Genomic DNA, 19,754 nt, shown 5'->3' on the forward strand with positions numbered 1-19,754 from the left:
AAGGTGATGTTAAATGGAAGTAGCCTGGAGCAATCACCCAATTTGCCCACTGGCTCTCGCTTCCACAAGGTTAGGCATTAGATGGTCCATAGATCGGGGCCCTGATATTTGCTCCCCATTAGGCTGAGGGGAGGGGAGGGGGAGGAAGCAATAAATAGCCATTCGCCCCAACAATGTGTGCACGTCCTTTGACTCTGCCCCATCTTTCCATTGGCTGGAGCAGCCAGGGCTCAGCTTCGGCTAGCACGGCCTATTTAATCCGAGTCTTTCCTAATGATGGTTTTATTTTTGCCACTAGTCGAAGCCAAGGGGGAAAGGAGGGTCTGGGAGAACCAGAGGAGACAAGACCAAAGCCCGAGCCTAGATTCTCCCTCCGGGGCCCCTGCAGCCACGAGCTTGGCTCATTCTGTATTCCCTTCCTTGCTCACCGTCGTCTGGCATTGATCGGCTTGACTTTCGTGCCATTCGCTCTCGTTGGAGACCTTTCCGCTTAGAGGTTGCTTCAGCATCTCTCCATCAACTGTGACTCTGCTAATTAACAGGCTGCCCACTGCTAATGAGCTGCCTTTTGTCCCACAGCCTAAGCTGCCACGTGGCCGTTTGCCCTCACAGCTTTAACTTTGCTCAGTTTCCTCATCTGTCAAACGAGCTGGAAAAGGAAATGGCCAACCTCTCCAGTGTCTTTGCCGAGAAAAGCCCAAAAGGGGTCCCAGAGAGTCAGACTTGACTGGAATGACCAAACAACAGTGGACAGTCAATGGCCAAAAGCTCATCGCCTTCAGAGCCTCCTTAGATAGAGGTCACCCCGTCCAACCCTTCGTTACCCAGATAAGGAAACAGACCCAGAAGGGTTAAATGATTTGCTGAAAGATGGAGAACCCTGAACACCTGGGTGTCCACCCTTCCCCTGCATCACGCCACCCAGTTACTGCTAAGCAGGTAAAAGTAGAATCCTTCGAAAATCACTAACCATAGCCAATATTATAGAAAGGCATTTTTGAGAGAGACATAGACGATTGGGTGCCGTTTGGTCCTTTCTCCCTCATCCTTAACCACTGCTGGAACTGTGTCTGCTGAAAGGGAGATAGATGCCTTTTGACTTGACTCCTTCTAACAGAGGGCCCCTGAGCCTTCCTGCCTCAATTTCCCCTTAAGTTTCCATTGCATTTAAATGTAATAACATTTCTTCCCAGTTTCTTAAGCTTTGTCGGTGTTGTTATTGCTGTTCAGTTGAGTCCGACTCTTCGTGATCCCCTGCGCCACAACGAGCCATGCCCTTCTATCCTCCACTCTCTCCCGAAGTTTGGCCAGTTCACGTTCCTTGTTTCCATGACATGATCTGTCCATCTCATGCTCTGCCATCCCTTTCCCTTTGACCTCCAATCTTTCCAACTTGAGGGGCTTTACCATCTTGTCTTCTACTATTTGGCCAAAGCACGGAAGCTTCAGCTTTGGTATTTGACCTTCCAGCTTTCAAGTAGCCTCTTAAAAAGAAAGAGGAGGGGCAGCTGGGTAGCTCAGTGGATTGAGAATCAGGCCTAGAGACGGGAGGTCCTAGGTTCAAATCCGGCCTCAGACACTTCCCAGCTGTGTGACCCTGGGCAAGTCACTTGACCCCCATGGCCCACCCTGACCACTCTTCCACCTAGGAGCCAATACACAGAAGTTAAGGGTTTAAAAAAAAGAATAATTAAAAAGAAAGAGGAAACATGCTTTTGGAAACAAAATCAACTTGGGCCATAAAGGGCCTTTGAAGCAGTTTTCATGGATCTCTTCTTGTTTTCTGGGTGATGAGGCAGGTCGCTTCAATGGTGCAGATTGCAGCCTATCCACTCTTGTTCATCTTATGTGACTCTTATTCAGATCCTCCCACAAGTCTGCCAAAGGCATCAATCACTCCAGCATTTGGGGATCTTCCTCAAGTCCTCCTGCCATTTTGAGGAGGCCCCTGAAGCACACAAATCCCCCATCAGTGCAGCCTCTCTCTTCCGTTGTCCCTGAGCCATTTCTTAGCCTTCTCTTTTACTTTGATTCCTTGGCTTGGTTCTCTCTTGGTTCTGTGATACAGCCTCCCCCATTGCAGTGCCTTCTGAGTATTACGCAGCTTCCATGATGGCACCCTCGTGAAACCTGATGGCTGGCCGGCTGTTGATGCTCCATCTAACTTGGGGATTTGGATTTTGCCTCAAGGAATCAGCTTCTGTGGGCCTGACCTGCTGCTCTTCTGAACAGGATCCTCTCCTTTCTTCACGGGAACCGAACCCCGGGCTCCCATTCATCCCCTCTGTCCTTCTGCCCCCTCACAGCGGCCATCTAGGTCAGCCCACTCCCCGAGTCCATGGATAGACTTCCATTCACTCAGGCACTGGAGGCTCTTTACCGCCCATTGTTTAGGGAGACTCGAGTTTCTCGTTCCAGACCACTGGATCACACTGTCCCACTTTCCACAATATAAGCCTGTTTCTCATTGGGAAACAACACCAGCTTCCCCCGGGTGTGCCATTTCCTGGGCTGGCCATGGACGATGCCGTTCGGCACCACCAGCGGCAATCCTTAATGGGCTGCCAGAGTCAGTTCAATAAACATAGGCCAGCGCGAGGGCCAGTTCTCAGGGGATTGTTTTAATCAGAAGATGGCAGATTTAGAACTAGAAAAGATGGTCCAGATTTTCTAGTTCTACCCCTTTGTTTTACACTACAGATAACTGAGGCCCAGAGAAGTTAAATGATTTTCCCAAGATCACACAGTTAACAAGTATCAGAGGCAGGAGCTTGGTGTAGACTCAGATCCCTCCATTTCAGATCTATCGCACTTTCCGTTACATCCAGACTGGTGATTCCATCACTTTGTGGGGAGACAGACAGACAGGCAGACAGACAGACAGACAGACAGGCAGAGACAGACAGAGAGAAACAGAGAGAGAGACAGAGACAGAAAGAGAGAAACAGAGAAAGAGAGAGACAGAGAGACAGAGGAGGAAGAGGAGGAGGAGAAGGGAAAGGAGAGAGAAAGGGAGGAAGGGCTTTCCAGAGTGGAAACTCCTTCTCGGGGTGCTGTTCTGCCCCTCAGACAGTTGCCTGGTTGCTAACCAATGCCCTGTCCACAGTCCTGCAGCCGATTGTAGCGGAGGTAGGATCCGAATGCGGGTCTTCCTAGCTACCTGGCCATTCTTCTTCCCACTGTCCTTGCTGCCTCTCTCTCTGGGATTCTGCTTCTGATTGCCATCCTTCTCCTCAGAGGTCGTTTATCCTAGTGGTTAGAGGGTTGCCTAAGAGTCAGGAAGGAGGGTCCCTGTCTTGCTGCCCAAGTATCTGACCTGAATGAGCCATGGCCTCTCAATGCCTCAGGCAATTTGTTCAGACTCAGTTTCCCACCAGGAATTCTCTACCTTGATGCAGCTCCAGGTCTGGGCAAGCCCCTTTCTGACCCCCTCCCTGTCCCACCTTCCCCAAAATCTTATGATTAAAAATACATCAGAAGGGGGCAGCTGGGTGGCTCAGTGGATTGAGAGTTAGGCTCAGAGATGGGAGGTCCTGGGTTCAAATCTGACCTCAGACACTTCCTAGCTGTGTGGCCCTGGACAAGTCACTTCACCCCCACTGCCCACCTTGACCACTCTTCTGCCTTGGAGCCAACACACGGTATTAATTCTAAGATGGAAGTTGAGGATTTGTTTTTTAAAAATAAAAACACTATATGAGAGGAAGGTGGGAGCTTAGCAATTCTTTCTTGAGAATCCAGGGGAGTCTTTGTGGATCCACAGAAGGCCCCCTCCTGCTTTCCCCCAGGTTTCTTTCCTCTTCTACCCTACAGTCTGGTGTGTTCATTCTCCTCTTGGAGAGACATTAGAATAACTTAATCTTGAGGTACCCAAATTTAGAACAATGAGGAGGGGATGCCGTGACGCAGATTTCTCACCCGTGATGGGCAGCAAGGCAGGACGTCAGGAGCGGCAAAGCCCTTTGGGGTGAGTTTGGGGAGCCTCGGCCTCAGCTCTTTACCTTCTCTCCACCTCCACCCCCCATCTTGCCTGCCTGGTGAGTTCTGGGGGTGCGAGGAGGAGGCGTCGTGACTGAATTGTGCCTCCTCAGGCGGCCTTCAGCACCAGCAGCCCGGAGCCAAGCTGCGGCGCAATTAAAAAAATGCTGAGAAAAGGCAAAAATGATTCCCAGCCAGGCAGAAGGGAACCCAGATGTGGAGGAGGGAATCAAGGGTCCCCCGAGGGCCCGCAAGCGCCAGAAGGAGGCAGCTGAGTAGCCCAGTGGGTAGAAGGTTAGAGTCCGGAGGCGCCGGGTTCCAATTCTGCCTCAGACCCTTACTAGCTGTGGGACCCTGGGCAAGTCACTGACCCTCCCTCGGTCTCAGTTCCCTCGTTTGTAAAATGAGACTCACCTCCCAGGGTGGCTGTAAGGATGCAGTGAGAAGACACAAATAATGGGCCTCGCAAAGGTTAAAGTCTTATTTTAAGAATCTTAGGATTCTTGTGAACGCCCCTGAGCCCACCCCACGGGCCGAGAGGCCTGAAAGGGAAATGTAATGATAGGTTGTGGCGGCCCATCAGGCCCCACACCTGCCGCCCAGAAGCCCCCAGAGAGCTGAACGAGTTCCACTAGCCCAGTCAAGCTCTGGGCCCGGACGTGCCTCACGTGGCAAATTTTACTGCAAAAAGGGAGCGATTTCTGTGAAGCAGGAAGCCCCGAGAAACCGAGGGACGAGGGAGGCAGGTGCAGGAGTGCGGGAGGACGCCCGAACGCAGCCCCGTCTGCCTGTCCCTAGAAAGAACACCCAGATCCCCCGCCCACGCCCGGGACCTTGGATTCCAGGAGGAGCCGCCTCCGTGTCTCTGGCCCTGGGCTGAGCGTCTGGCTGGCCATCGTCTGCCTCCAGCCTGGCCTCGTGGAAGGGGCTCTAGCCTAAGGCCCTGAACTAAGGTTAAACCCTTCACTTCTGTGTGTTGGCTCCAAGGCGGAAGAGTGGTAAGGGTAGGCAATGGGGGTCAAGTGACTTGCCCAGGGTCACACAGCTGGGAAGTGTCTGAGGCTGGATTTGAACCTAGGACCTCCCGTCTCTAAGCCTGGCTCTCCATCCACTGAGCTACCCAGCTGCCCCTATGGTAGGTCCTTTAAAAAGCTTTCTGGACCGGGTCTAGCTATTGAGCTAGATCAGTCTTCAATACTTGAGTATGAATTCTTTTATAAGAACAGATTCGTAGCTGGAGGAGACCTCTGAGGTCAGCTAGTTCAAACCCTTTCGTTGTAAAGAGGAGGAAATCGGATCAAACATGGTAAATGAATTGTCCAAGGCCACAAAGGAGAGCCAGGATCGGAACTCAAGTCTGATCCTGAGGGCAAGGCTCGATTCTGCCACCTGAGCTCCTAGACAAGGGAAAGACAAGTTCTAATAAGGAAAAAGACCCAAGGAGCTGAGACTCGGCTGCAGCCCAGAGGACAGAGCAGAATTTGTCCAGAATCCTAGGAATCCTCTTTGATCACAAATTATATCAACTCCCACTTCTGTGGGACCCAAAGCCCTTCCTCTACAGCAGTGATTCCCAAAGTGGGCGCCGCTGCCCCCTGGTGGGTGCTGCAGCGATCCAGGGAGGCAGTGATGGCCACAGGGGCAATAATTTCCTATTAATTGCTATTAAAACATTTTTAATTAATTTCCAGGGCTTTCTGGAAAGGGGGCAGGAGGCCAAAAAAGTCTGGGAACCCCTGCTGTACAGAAACCCAGTTCAGATCTGTAATAAGGACGATTGAACAGGACCTTTTCCCAAGGCACCAAAATCTAGAGGGTGCCAACGGTGCCATTTCAAGGTGTGCCTCCTCCTCCCCTGCGGGCAACTCACTGAGTTGGGAGTTGGAGGACGGGGGTTCAAATCCGAGCTCTGACATGTACCACCTGTGTGACCTTGGGCAAGTCATTTATCCTATTCTTGAGTCTCAGTTTCTTCCTCTGTGAAATGATGGGGTTGGAGTAGATGGTCTCTAAGGCCTCTTCCAGTTCTGTTTTTATGACCCTCTGACCAGCCTGTCTTTGATGTTATAAAATCAAGTGAGAGAGCGAATGGATGTGGACTTCAGGGGGCTGTAGCAATGGCAGCTTCTTTCATGCTTTGGCTCATTGTAAAAATGAATCTTTTCCTCCTAGAGCCAGGATAGATTGCCTAAATTCAGTAAAGCCAATGGCAACTGAAGAGTCTGGGAAATGGATCTTCCAGCTTGTAAACAACATGAGAATCTTAAAAAAAAAATGGCAGGAGGGGAATGGAAGCTTCCCCTCTGTGACCACCCAGGCAGCTTGGCAGAATCCAAAGCATTAATAGGGAGCCTCAGGAGATGAGGGATCCCCTTGAGTAAGAGACTTCAAGGCAGATGCTGCCAGGGTGCAGGGTTGGAATATTGCAGATGGGACTCCATGACCTACTTTTATACTTTAATGTTGTTTGGGATCTTCCTAGGATTTACAATAATAGTTTGTCATATTTCTTGTACTAATCAAGAACTACAAATTAAAAGGCTTGCCTTTTCTTCTCCAGCTCTTTGTTCCTGCCCTTCTTTATTCGGTTCTGTTTTCTCTCATGGGAAAGAGGGATGAGATTCTTTCTCTCTGGTCCCAGAGGCAGAACCCAGGCAACTGGGTAGAAGTCACAAGGAGGCACTTAGAAGCTTCGTGTCTGGGAAGCTTCTTGTCCATCGGAGCTGGTAGGAGAATCAGGGGCTGCCTTAGAGGGACTCAGCTGCCCCTCCTTGAAGGTCTTCAAGCAAAAGCTGTTATGTTGTTATATCGCAGTGGGATGGCGCTTTCAAGGAGGGCTTTGATAAGATGGTCCCGGAGGACCACGTAGACTAGAATTCTGGGATTTGTGGGATTCCTAAGGCAACACACAGACACAAAAGTACTTCCTGGGGCCCTAAAAGTAGAAGGAGATGTCCTCTACGTGCTTAAATCTCTTCCCTGCCCACCCCTCAATGGTCTTGGAGAGTTGTTGGCCAACCAGGTGAGGAACCTTCTCAAGGTTGATGAGCCGGTCACTGAGCATCAAACACTACATTGATTCTATACTTGAATACATTGGACCTACCAGAACCTTGGACAGTTAGGAGGCACAGTGGATAGAGCACTGAGCTTGGAATCAAGAAGACTTATATTTATGGGTTCAAATCTGGCTTCAGATACTTACTAGCTGTGTGATCCTGGTCAAGTCACTTAATCCTGTTTGCCTCAGTCTCCTCAACCGTCAAAACAACCAGAGAAGGAAATGGCAAACCACTCCAGGATCTTGGCCAAGAAAACTCCAAATGGGACCAGGAAGAGTTGGACATGACTGAAACAACTCAGTAATAACAACAACAGAATCTACCTTTCTCTAGGAAGGAGAAACTATATATATATATATACATACATATATATATATATATCAGGGTTGCCAGGGTAAACGGTTCCTTACTCATAGACCACCTATTGATGATGAGCCTGGAGCAGTGGGAGGAATGTTAGATTTAGAGTCAGGAAAATGGAATTGGAATCTTAGCTCTGCTGCTGAGTCTGGGGGACGTTGGGCAAGTGATTTTACCTTCTGTTTTCCATTGTACAAATGAGGAATGAGTTTCCTATTATGTAAAAGAAGGGATCCCTTCCAACCCAGAATATATTTCTGTGGAAGCCTCCAGAAATATGCCAGAATGGGTATAAATTTGTTTGGATCCTGCCTGGTAGCAACAGCAAGTTAATTCAGTGGATAGAGCTATGGGACTTGAGTTCAAATCTAGCCTCAGATGCTTACTAGTTGTGTGACCCTGAGTAAATCATTTAACCTTTGTTTGCCTCAGTTTCTTCAACTGTAAAATGGAGGTCACAATAGCACCCACCTCCCAGGATTGTTGTGAGACTCAAGTGAGATTATATTTATTATATTTATGAATGAGATTATATATTATATATTTATATCTATGTAATATATTTTATTTATAATAAAGTGCTCAGCACAGAGGAGGATGAAGCCCTTCCATCCCTTTAGGCTCTTCCTTTCCTCAGTTTTAAAGCTGGACCACCTTAAATCAATCAAAAAACCATCTTCTAAGGGCTCTTGTATGCACTGAGTCAGGTCCTGGGGATATAAAGGAAAAAAATGAAGCCTTCCCTGCCCTCAAAGAGCTTCTGTTCTAGCAAGAGAGACAGCCTGGGGCTTTGTCTCCAAGCCTGCTCCCAGGATCAGTCTCTCTAGCTGACAGGTTTAGACTGCAGGAGTCCTCAGCCTTTTGGGGTCCTTGGAACCCTTCGGTCATCGGGAGAAGTCTGCAGAGCCCTTCTTCCAATCCCATTTTTAAGTAATTGAAGGAAGTACTAAATTTCAGGTATAAGTCAGTGAAAATAAAGATGTCAGAGGCAGCTAAGAGGGCTCAGTGGATAGAGCACCATGTCTGGAGATGGGAGATCCTGGATTCAGATTTGAACCCTCAGACATATCCTAGTGGTGTGACCCTGGGCAAGTCACTTGGCCCCCATTGCCTAGCCCTTAGCACTCTTCTGCCTTGAAACCCATGCTTAGAATTGAATCCAAGACAGAAGGGAAGGATTTTTAAAAAGGAAAAGGAAGATGCCATGTTTCTTCCATTTGCATTCATGGCTCCTGGTTAAGAACCAGAGCTGGAATCTTGATTCTGCCCTGTGCGTGGCTGGGTAGCCATATCAGTACATGAAGATGAAAATGCTTTTACATTAGCCCAAGACAATTTTTCCAAAAGAACCCTTCTCTCTTTTTGAATTAAGCCAGTCTTCTGCTCTGGACCTTCGGTCTCTCACATCTTCCCAATAAGGTAATTGCCTCCAGGTTCTGGGGAGTGAATCAGACCGTTGGCTTGAGGTTCTTGGACAAGCGGAAAGGAAGAACACCCCAAAGAGTTAATAAGCACCCAGGCCTCCTCCCCACCCTGGCCACCCCCATCCCCTCCCCAGCCTGCAGAGGTCCCACTGGCTTTAATCACTTAATAAGGGGAGGGCCAGGGCTTGGGGGCAGACAAGAGGAGGGGAAGCTTATGTTAGGATATTCAAGCCCAGACTTGTACCTCCTGACAGCCTGGAAGGAAGGAAGGAAGTAGGAACCTGCTCTGCTTTGGACTCCCAAATGGAGGAACCCAACTCTTCACACAAACAAATGGGAGAACCATTAGTCCATAGGTGGGGGGTTGTTATGGGGAGGGGGGTCTGATTCTTGCCAAATGGGGTCTACTGAGCCCCTGATGCCAAAAGGGAACACATGGCAGAGTTTACAATCAACCTCAGTCCAAGAAAGGCTGAGGGTGGAGAGGAAAAGGAAGAGGAAGATGAGGGGGGCTTCTGATCATTCCTTTCTACCTTTATTCACTTTTCCTATTTGATCCCAAAGAGCAGAACTCAAAGAGGTAGGGGAGGGGGATGAAAAAGAGAAAGGAAACCCCAAGAGGGTTTGAGCTCCATGTAAGGAAAAAATTTCCTACCTCAGAAAGCATCTAGTCCAAATCCTTTGTTTTACAGCTGAGGAAACTGAGGCCTAGAGTCCCACAGGGAGTAAGCATTAGAGATGCTTTGAACCCTAGTCCTCTACTCCAAGGCCAGTACATTTCCCCCTGTACCATACTATCTGATAGTAGACTTGTCCAAGAATGCAATGAGCTGCCTTACAAGACGGAGTTTATCTTCAAGACGCCACTGATATTTTAGAACGTTTGAAGCTAGAAATGCCTTCTGAGGTCGTCTGATCTCAACCTCTCATTACACAGGTGAAGAAACTTGAGCCCAGGCAGGGGTAGTAATTTGCCCAAAGTCATACAAGGAAAGGGTAAAGATAGGATTTGAACCCATGTCCTCCAATTGCTAGTCCAAAATTCTTCCACTACACTACTCTTTCTCTCAAGGATTCTTACTGAAGACTTGATTGGACTCAAAAGTCTCCCAACTCTTTCTAATTGTAAGATTCCATGTTTCTTTTTTCTTTGCTTCAATGAAACCTTTTCCTGATGCCTCATTATTGAGTGGACTTAATCCTGGGTTCTCAATGGAGTCCAAGCTCTAGCAGGTGCTACCAAACTGAGAAGCCTGCAAGGATAGGCTTTGTGGTAGCCTGTGTATCTCTTGTTCATGGATCAGCCAAGCCGAGGTACCAGAAGGTGAGCCGCCAGGTACAAAACATGGAGGAGCCATCTTTGAGGGGTCGATTTGCATTTGTGGAAGGGAGTGTCCTCATGGAACGATTGTAGCATGGAAGTATTCTTGCCTCTAAGCTCAGGAAGAGGGGAAGCTTGGGGGACTCAGTGGCTCTCAAATGTTTTTTGCTCATGGCCCATCCTTAGGCCTTTGTCTAAGGAACTGAAGCATCCTACTGGAAAGCTGAGAAACTCACACTTGCCATTTGCAAATGTAAATTCCATACAAATGGCAGCACAGCATAAAAAACTCCCAGTGCACCCTTTGAGAACTAAGGCACAGTGGTAGAGGAACAGTGTTGGAAGCAAGGGAGGACCAGGAGGGAGCATGGAGGAGAAGAAGAGGAAGGAGGAGAAAAAGGAGGAGGAAGGAAAGGGGATGATGCTGATGCTGATGCTGATGCTGATGCTGATGCTGATGCTGATGCTGATGCTGATGATGCTGATGATGCTGATGATCCTGATGCTGGAGAAGAGGGAGGGGGAGAAGGAAGAAAAAGGGGTAAAAGAGCGATCGATCAATCAATCATCAATAAGCATTTATTAAGCACCTATTTTGTGCCAGGCACTGTGCTAAGCATGTATTTTACATTTAGACTTATTTCATTCTTATATTACTTATTTATATTATTACATTTATTATATATTTATTATAAAGCACTTGCACAGTGCCTGGCAATTAGTAGGTGTTATATAAAAATGCTTATTACCTTCCCTATTAAACACCTTCTATGCACCAAGTTTTATGCTAAGCACTTTATTTGTGTGTGTGTGTGTGTGTGTGTGTGTGTGTGTGTGTGTGTATGTATGTGTGTATGTATGTATTGGCTCCAAGGCAGAAGAGCAATAAGGCAATGGGGGTTAAGTGACTTGCCCAGGGTCACACGGCTAAGAAGTGTTTGAAGCCATATTTGAACCCAGGACCTCCCATCTCTGGACCTGGTTCCCAGGGCATTGAGCCACCCAGCTACTTCTATGCCAAGCACTTTAAAAATATCATCTCAATTGAGCAACATGGGGAGATAGGAGCTGTTGTTATCACCATTTCATAGGAAGCTGATACAAAGGTAAAGGCTTTGCCAGGGTCCCAGAGCCAGTAAGTGTCTAAGGTCCAATTAGAATTCAGGTCTTCCTGAGTCCAGGTTCTGCTCTCCAGCCTCTGGACCACCCGGCTGCCTCATAAGACAGAGAAAGAAGAAGAGAAGTTGAGCTAAACACCAACGACAAACAGACTAGAACAGAGAGAGGGTCCGCCAGCTGGCGAGGGATGATCTGCCCCCACTGAGTCTGGGCAGGTGCAGAGAGAAGGTGGCTACCCAGGGAGGGCAGGTGATACTGAGGCCTTTCTGATTCCTCTAAGCCCTGGCATAGGCTCCAGGGATAAAGCCTGCTCCCTGACAGTAATATCAAAACAAAATCATCTCTAATCTGTGCACAAAAGTTGCAAATTCTTTGGTGAGAGCCAAGGACCTTTGGTGAGAGCCACCAATTATTAGTATTTATGACCTTGAACAAGTTGTGTAAACTCTATGAACCTCAGTTTCCTCATCTGACAAATGGGCATAATAATGTTTCTTCATTTGTAAAATGAGGTAGATAGACCGGATGGCCTCTAAGATCCCTTCCTGCTTTAGGTCTATGATCCTGTGACTCTGAGTCTTGGACCAGCTGGCCTACAAGTTCCCTCCTGGATCTCGATCTCGGGTCCTTTCATCTTCCAGTAGGCTCGAAGCCCCGGTGATCTGCCATCCCGAACACATACTTCACATTCCTATAGGACAGCCCCTGGGAGCTCAGCAGCCCTGGTAAAGTGACCTCCATTTGGCAGGAGAAAAGGAAAAGAACCTCAGAGAAGTGAGGCCGCTTGCCCATGATCACCCAGCACAAATGGTGGAACCGAGCTGGAAGCCCAGCCCAAGACCTTCAGATGGCGAGAGCAGAACTTCCACTGCCCCAACCCCGATCACTCGGCTCCGGGATGGAGGGAGAGACCAGTGGGCTGTGATGGCTTTGTCTGTGATGTCCATGCAATCAAAGGCTTTATCTGAAATTATTGAGAATTATCATCTGAGTCCACATGGCCATCATTTAGCCGGGAAAAGGATTTCATCCCCTTGTAGTGCCCTCACTCGACAAAAAGCCAAAACAAGGAATGCCAACTCGATTTGAAGAGCTGGTAAAGCATTTCACCTGCATTTTCCCCCTGCCCCTCCCCCAAACCTGAAAGGCAGGTACTCAAGGAGTCGTTATCCCCATTCTGCGGATGAAAACACTGAGGCACGGGAGGAAATATGAAATAAGTTGCCCCTGACAGAGGCAGGAGTCAAAGGTGGGCAGACCTCTGAGTCTCCCCCTCCCCCAGGCTCCCAGAGAGGCCCCTTGATAGTGCTTGTGACCCCCACGTCTATGATATGACCAGAGGGGCCAAACCACCAGAAGAGTCTCCCTCCTGGGCACCCTCGCTGCTCTGTCCTGGGGAAGCTGGCGATGCTGAGTGCTTCCTCAGGCTTCAGCCTCTGATGTCTCTCCCAGAGGCTCCTGGGGAAGCCTCTCACGCCCTGGAGGAGGCCGAGGTGCTGGGAGGCAGGAACAGCCTCTTATGGAGGTGAGAGAGATGCACGAGGTTTAACCGTGGGCACCCGGGGATCTCCCAGGGCGGGATCTTGACCTCTGTCTACCCCACCTGAGGGAAGCATGGACTAGACAGACTTCTCTCTGTTGTTCAGCCAGTTGTGCCCACTTCTCTAGGACCCCATTTGGGGTTTTCTCGGCAAAAATATTGGAGTGGTTTGCTGTTCTCTTCTCCAATTCATTTGACAGATGAGGAAACTGAGGTAGAGTTAAGTGACTTGACTAAGGTTACACAGCTGCCTGGGCCACTGAAGACTGAAGGGGAGTATCCATGGTCAGAGCCAGAATGTCAGAGGCAGGACTTGAACTCAGGTCATCCTGACTGCAGCCCTCTGGTCAAAACTAGCATGGTCAGGCTATTTCTTTTGTCTGTCAAGTGTAGACCACAAAACTCCTACTACCAACTCACAGACTGTCCTTAGGAGAGCCCATCAAGGAGCATGTTTTAAGCATATGTGCAGTGCCAGGTTCTATCCCCCCTACAGTAGGTGCATAAGGCACGGGCACAATGGAAGGCAAACCTCAGAGAGGCTGAGTGACTTGGGAAAGCTCCCTGTTGCATTGTAGGCTTGGCTTTCCTGACTCCTAGGAGACCACCATCATTGATCCTCTACCCCAGCTGGACCAGGTTGGGCCACGCTGTCCCAGTCTTCACCCTCCCAGGGCCAGGACAGCCTTTGCTCTGTCCAGGGTCTGCCTGGGTCCATCCCCCTGGAAGCAGAAGCTGCTCTGCCTCCCTCCCACCCACACCCGCATTTCCTGTTGCCCTGAAGTTCTTCCAAGATCTCCTGTTGGAGATGAGGCGTTGTGTAAGGGGGTCTCTCCCAAGCCTGAGCCAGGAGCCCCAGGGCAGCTGACCCTCAAGAGACTGCTTCACCCCCTCCTGGAGCCACAGACCCAACTGTGAAAAGGTGAGGCAATAAACAAGGGTTTCCTTTCTCACATACAAGGACCACAGACTTGGAACTGGATAGGATTCTCCTTCAACCTCCTTATTTTCATGTGGGGAAACTGAGGTCTGGAAAGGGAAGCGCCCCTTATGGTTAGATGGGCTGTGATCCACACTGATGGGGAGAATGTCCAACGTGGAGAGATTCCCAGAGCTCTTGGAGAATTCGAGTATCTACGTCCCCACAGAGGATATTTTAAATAAGAAGCATTTTATTTTCTTTGCCTCCACTCCCCACCCCCAAAAAGTGAACAATAAAAAAGAAACCCCTCATAACAAACATCCCACAGAGGACTGAGAATCAACCACAGGAGAAGGGAGGGACAGTGTGGAGTCAGAAGTCCTGGGCTTAAATGCTAGGTGACCTTAGATAAGTCACTTGTCTCTCTGAGGCTGTGGCATCATCTGTAAGTAATAGAAGATTGTATAGCGAGGATTCTAATCCAGACCTTGTCCCAGTGCCCAAGGAGGTCCCCGGCACCTCTGAGATTCTGATATCCTGAGCTCACACCCACTGGCAGCAGAGAGAAGACCCAGGGGCCATTAGGGCAGAAGATATGATGTAAAGTAGAGCCAGCCCCCCTACTCCGTATCCTCCCCCCAACACCAGAAAGGGGAAGCAGCTCATTCAAGACATCTGAAGAGCAAAAGCAGGATCTGAATCCAGAACCTTGTTCTATTTCCCTTGGGAAAGCCAGGTTCTGTCCAGAGAGGTCACGCCCTGGGAGAGGACACGCAAAGATTCTCAAAGCGGCATCCTCGGACGCCTCTTGGGTAGGCATCCCTCCGCCGCTGATGAGCAGTTATCCACAGGGCAACCAGCCAGCTCAACAGTGCCACCTGGCGCTCAGTGCCTGCCCCGCGGCGGACTGAGTGCTTCCACTTAGAGGCAGAAGCGGAGACCTCGGGGCCGTCCAGTCCGATCCTCTCTTTTCAGAAGAGGAAACTGAGGCACGAGGAGTCGGGGCAGACTCGGAGTCACAACAAAGTGTCTTTTCCACTGCCCGCTCCTAGGGCTGGCCAAGACAGACCGCACAGAGCGAATACACAGAACATCCCGCCCACGAGCCGAGAATCCAGGAATTAGGAACAAGTCACAGTTGGATGGTGTTGTGAGCTTTACAGAGCGCTTTCCTCAGAATAACCTGGGCAGGAAGGAAGGGGAAAGATCACCCCCATTTTACTGGGAAGGAGGAAATGGAGATCCTCAGGGCTCGGCTGACTTGCCCAGGGTCACACAGCTGACCCAAAGTAGAGCCCGGGGCTGAGCGGAGCTGGCTCCCGACCCTCCCTCCCACCAGAGTTCTGAAACCTTTTGACTTCCGGACCCCCTTCTTCTTACGAGGAAATGAAGACCCTTGTACAGCTTTAAAAATTGTGAAAATGAAGACCCAATTTTGACTTTAAATAAAATTTAAAATTCTTTTTTGTTGTTTGTTTGTTTTTTTTTAAACCCTCACCTTCCGTGTTGGAGTCATTACTTTGTATTGGTTCCAAGGCAGAAGAGTGGTAAGGGTGGGCCACAGGGGTCAAGTGACTTGCCCAGGGTCACACAGCTGGGAAGTGTCTGAGGCCAGATTTGAACCTAGAACCTGCTGTCTCTAGGCCTGACTCTCCATCCACTGAGCTACCCAGCTGCCCCCAAATTTAAAATTCTTAAAAATTAAGACCCCTTAAAGAGTTTGTGTACCTATCAATATTTACTAAATTAGAAATAAAAATGAATATATTTTAAGGGCAGCAAGGTGGCTCAGTGAATAGAGCACCAGACCTGGAGTCAGGAAGAATTGTTTTCATGAATTCAAATCCAGCCTCCTTAGGTCCCTGGCTAAGTCAGTTCACCCTGATTTCAGTTTCTTTATCTGTAAAGTTGGTTCAGCCTGTACCTCAGTTTCTTTATCTATAGAGCCAGTTCACCCTGGTTACCTCAGTTTCTCTATCTATAAAATGAACTGGAAAAGGAAATGGCCAACCACTCCAGTATCTTTGCCAAGAAAACCCCAAATGGGTTACAAAAAGTCAGACATGACTGAAATGACTGAATGCCATCTTTAAAAATGTATTTATTGGGGGCAGCTGGGTAGCTCAGTGGATTGAGCGCTAGGCCTAGAGACGGGAGGTCCTAGGTTCAAACCTGGCCTCAGACACTTCCCAACTGTGTGACCCTGGGCAAGTCACTTGACCCCCCACTGCCCACCCTTGCTACTCTTCTGCCTCCGAGCCAATACACTGTATTGACTCCAGGACGGAAGGTGAGGGTTTTAAAAATTTTTTAATGTATTTATTAATTCATTAAAAATATTGATAAACACATTAAAAATAAATAACATTTTATGATAAATAACTATTTTCTGAAACAAAAAAACTAATAAAAAGTGGCCTGGTTTTACATATTTTTTGGCAATGTCTTTAATTAATGCCTGGCTTATTAGAAAAAGATGAGATTCTCTTGTCTTCTGCATTCAGTCTGTTACAATATGTTGTTTTCAAGTATGTGAACAAAATTTGGCCTCAAGCAGATTTGTCATTAGAAAAGGGAAGAATATTTTAACAAGCAAAAAATAATGTCTTCAATTATTTTGAAAATAGTTTTGACCTTGCAGAGCCCAGAAAGGGTCTCAGGACACCCCCCACCCCGGGGGCTGCCAGACCCTAAGCAGAAGTACGCAGAGTGATTAAAGGGTCATAGCTGGAGTCCAGAAAGGTTTAAATTCTGCCCTGGACGTTTACTCTGTGCCCCTCACTCAATGGAGACCTCTGTGAGCCTCAGATTCCCATCTGTGCAAATGCTCTGGACTATTGCAAGGATCTGCCGGCTCCCTCGACTGCCCCAGCTCAGTGAGATGCTCCTGCTTTACTTACTAGCTTGTCACTGAGAGTGACTCTAGTCCAAGGGTCCATCCCAATCCAGAGAAGAGGCTCTTCAGATGATGGACACTGAAGTCGGGGCCAGGTTCAGGTCCAAATCCTTCGTGTCTTGAATCTGCAGGCCATGGGTATAACCCTTGAGGATGCCTGTCACCTCTTAGTCACAGGGGGGCCTTCCCTTTGGCTAGAGAAAGCCAAAAGGGGATCCATCCACAAAAGGATGAGCAGGAGGCTTTATCCCTGCTTGCCTATTGACATGCCTTTTAAACTGCACAAATACCCAATAATAAGTTCCTACTCTGAGCCACCAGGTGGCATCATACACAGGGTTTACATTCATGTATCCAAGACCTCCAAGCTTATTTTAAAATGTTTTTAAAAACCTTCCTCTGTGCTCTCAGAAATATAAATACTGTTATTTTAATATTAAAAATAAATCAGCTACTAGTAAGTTTAACAAACACTGTGGAACAGTGAACCATATTAAAAGGTAGTAACTTTTTTTCATTTCAAGGTGTTTTTTTGTTTCTTTTCTTTAAAATATTTTCTTATCTAATATTTCTCAAATTTCTTAGAAAAATAAATGATTAACTGCAGTATATAATAAATAATTTTGATTTTATAAAAGGGATAATATGGTTTCTTATGTTTACCATTGTGTTTTCTTGTACAGATAACTGTATTTTTAAAGGGAAAAAAAAACCCATCATGGTCCTGCCTCAGATATTTATAATCTCAGTGGCTTTGCCCATCTCGCCTGTAAAATGTTTCCTTGTCTCTAAAACAGAAATACTAATGGCACCTACCTCCTAGGGCTGGTATGCAATAACATCTGCAAAGTGCTTTGCCAACCTTAATGCACCAGAGGGAAAGGGGGGAGGGAGAAAGAGAGAGATGAGAGAGGGAGAGCAATAGAAATAGCTATGAGGCAGCCAGGTAGCTCAATGGATTGAAAGCCAAGCCTAGAGACAGGACAGCCTGGGTTCAAATCTGGACTCGAACATTTTACTGCCTGGTGACCCTGGAAAAGTCACTTAACCCTCATTGCCTTTAATTAATAAAGAAAGGAAAGAAGGGAGGGAGGGAGGGAGGGAGGGAGGATCTTAAATGCTTACCAGAAAAGTGATTATGGGCAAGTCTTTTTCTAAGCCTCAGTTTTCTCATCTATGAAATGGGGATAATAAAAAGTCTTTCCCTGACAAGGCTGTTGTGAGAGTCACTTGAGATACTGTGCATAAAGTGCTTTGCCGACTTTATATAGAAAGGTTGGCTATTATTATTAGAATATACATCATCCCATATTTGAAAGACTGTCGTGTGGAAGAGGGATCAGACTTGTTCTCTTTGGCCAGAGGACAGAACCAGGAGCACTTGGGGTGGGAGTGGGGGCTGCAGAGAAGCTGACTTTATCTCAACGTCAGGAAAACCTTACTAACATTTAGAGCTACCCCAAAGCAGGATGAAAAAGCTCTTCCTTTCTTTGGTTGACCAGCAATTTGCCCAGTGCTTGGAACAGGGTAAATGGTTAATAAATAACACCACTTCGCTAGGTAGTAGTACTAGGTGTCCAGAGAATGGACAACCACTTTTCTGGTGCATTTGAAAAGACATTCTCTGGAAATGTGTGATTTCACGATTCGTTGAAAATTGTGTCCCTACATGTTATATTTCACTGAAGAGAGGAAAAGCTTTCTCTCTCTCTCTCTCTCTCTCTCTCTCTCTGTGTGTGTGTGTGTGTGTGTGTGTGTGTTTCTCTCTGCCTCTCTCTGTTTCTCTCTGTCTCTGTCTCTCTCTGTTTTTCTGTCTCTTTGTTTCTCTTTGTCTTTGTCTCTCTCTCTGTCTCTGTCTGTCTCTCTCCGTCTGTCTGTCTGTCCCTCTCTCTCTGTCTCTGTCTCTGTCTCTCTCTGTCTCTCTCTGTTTCTGTCTCTGACTCTCTCTCTCTGTCTCTCTCTCTCTCTCTCTCATCTCTTTCTCCCTCCCACCTTTCCCTTTCCCTCTTTCTTCTTCTCTCCCTCCCATACAAAAATAGCGATATGCTAGAGAGAGCAGAGCTTTCAGGCACACACACACAAATACATTTCTTCAAAGCAAATATTAAAACATGTTCCTCTTTGCCTTCCCTCCTCTGCCCCCTCCCACAAGTGTGCCCTGGGTGCCTGCCCACTTAGGCTGCCCTTTGTTTTGGCTCTGGTATTCCACCCTCAGCTTTATGCCATTTGTATAGATAATAAGCATGTGTCTTGATCCTTCATCTAAGTCACTGATAAAAATGGGAGCCACACAGGGATGAGAGCAGAGCCTTTCGGCACACCTCTTTCCTTGTTCTGTAACATTCTATGGATATAGCTCTGGATCCATTTCATTAAAGCATCCTCTGTCACATATTTCTGCATCTTCGTCACTGGTGCATAATGTGGAGCAAACACATAATGAGAATTCTGTGTGCCTGGCTAGGGCAGGCTTTGTAAGACACACCAGGAAAAATGGCATAAAAAACATTCTCCCATGAGCTTTTTTTTTTTTTTTAAGTCCTTACCTTCTGTCTAAGAATCAATACTCTGTCTTGGTTCCAAGGCAGAAGAATGGTAAGGACTAGGCAGTGGGGGTTAAGTGACTTGCTCAGGGTCACACAGCTAGGAGGTATCTTGATGCTGAATTTGAACCCAGATCCTCCTGATCTGCTCTATCCACTGGGACGCCTCGCTGCCCCAACTCTTTAAAATAAATTCAGTGGCAAAGGGAAGAGGAGGACATTGATTCTAGGATATAACAAAGTTAGTCCACCATGAGAAGTGGACTAAGTCCACTTGGGATGCAAGAGCCAGGGGAAGGGGGCATCTAGCAGCTCCCATCTTTACCACATCAGTCTTCTTGACCCTCTAGACCAGTGATTCCCAAAGTGGGTGCCACCCCCCTGGTGGGTGCTGCAGCGATCCAGGGGGGCAGTGATGCCCGCAGGTGCATTTCTCTTTTCTATTAATTGCTATTAAAATTTTAAAAATTAATTTCCAAGGGAGCTAAGGAATAGTTTTTCTGGAAAGGGGGCGGGAGGCCAAAAAAGTCTGGGAACCCCTGAGCTAGACACTTAATAACAACCTTCTCCACTTGGGTTCCTTCTGCCC

The sequence above is a fragment of the Gracilinanus agilis genome, chromosome 5, assembly GCF_016433145.1.
Source record: "Gracilinanus agilis isolate LMUSP501 chromosome 5, AgileGrace, whole genome shotgun sequence".
In the NCBI taxonomy this organism is placed as follows: domain Eukaryota; kingdom Metazoa; phylum Chordata; class Mammalia; order Didelphimorphia; family Didelphidae; genus Gracilinanus; species Gracilinanus agilis.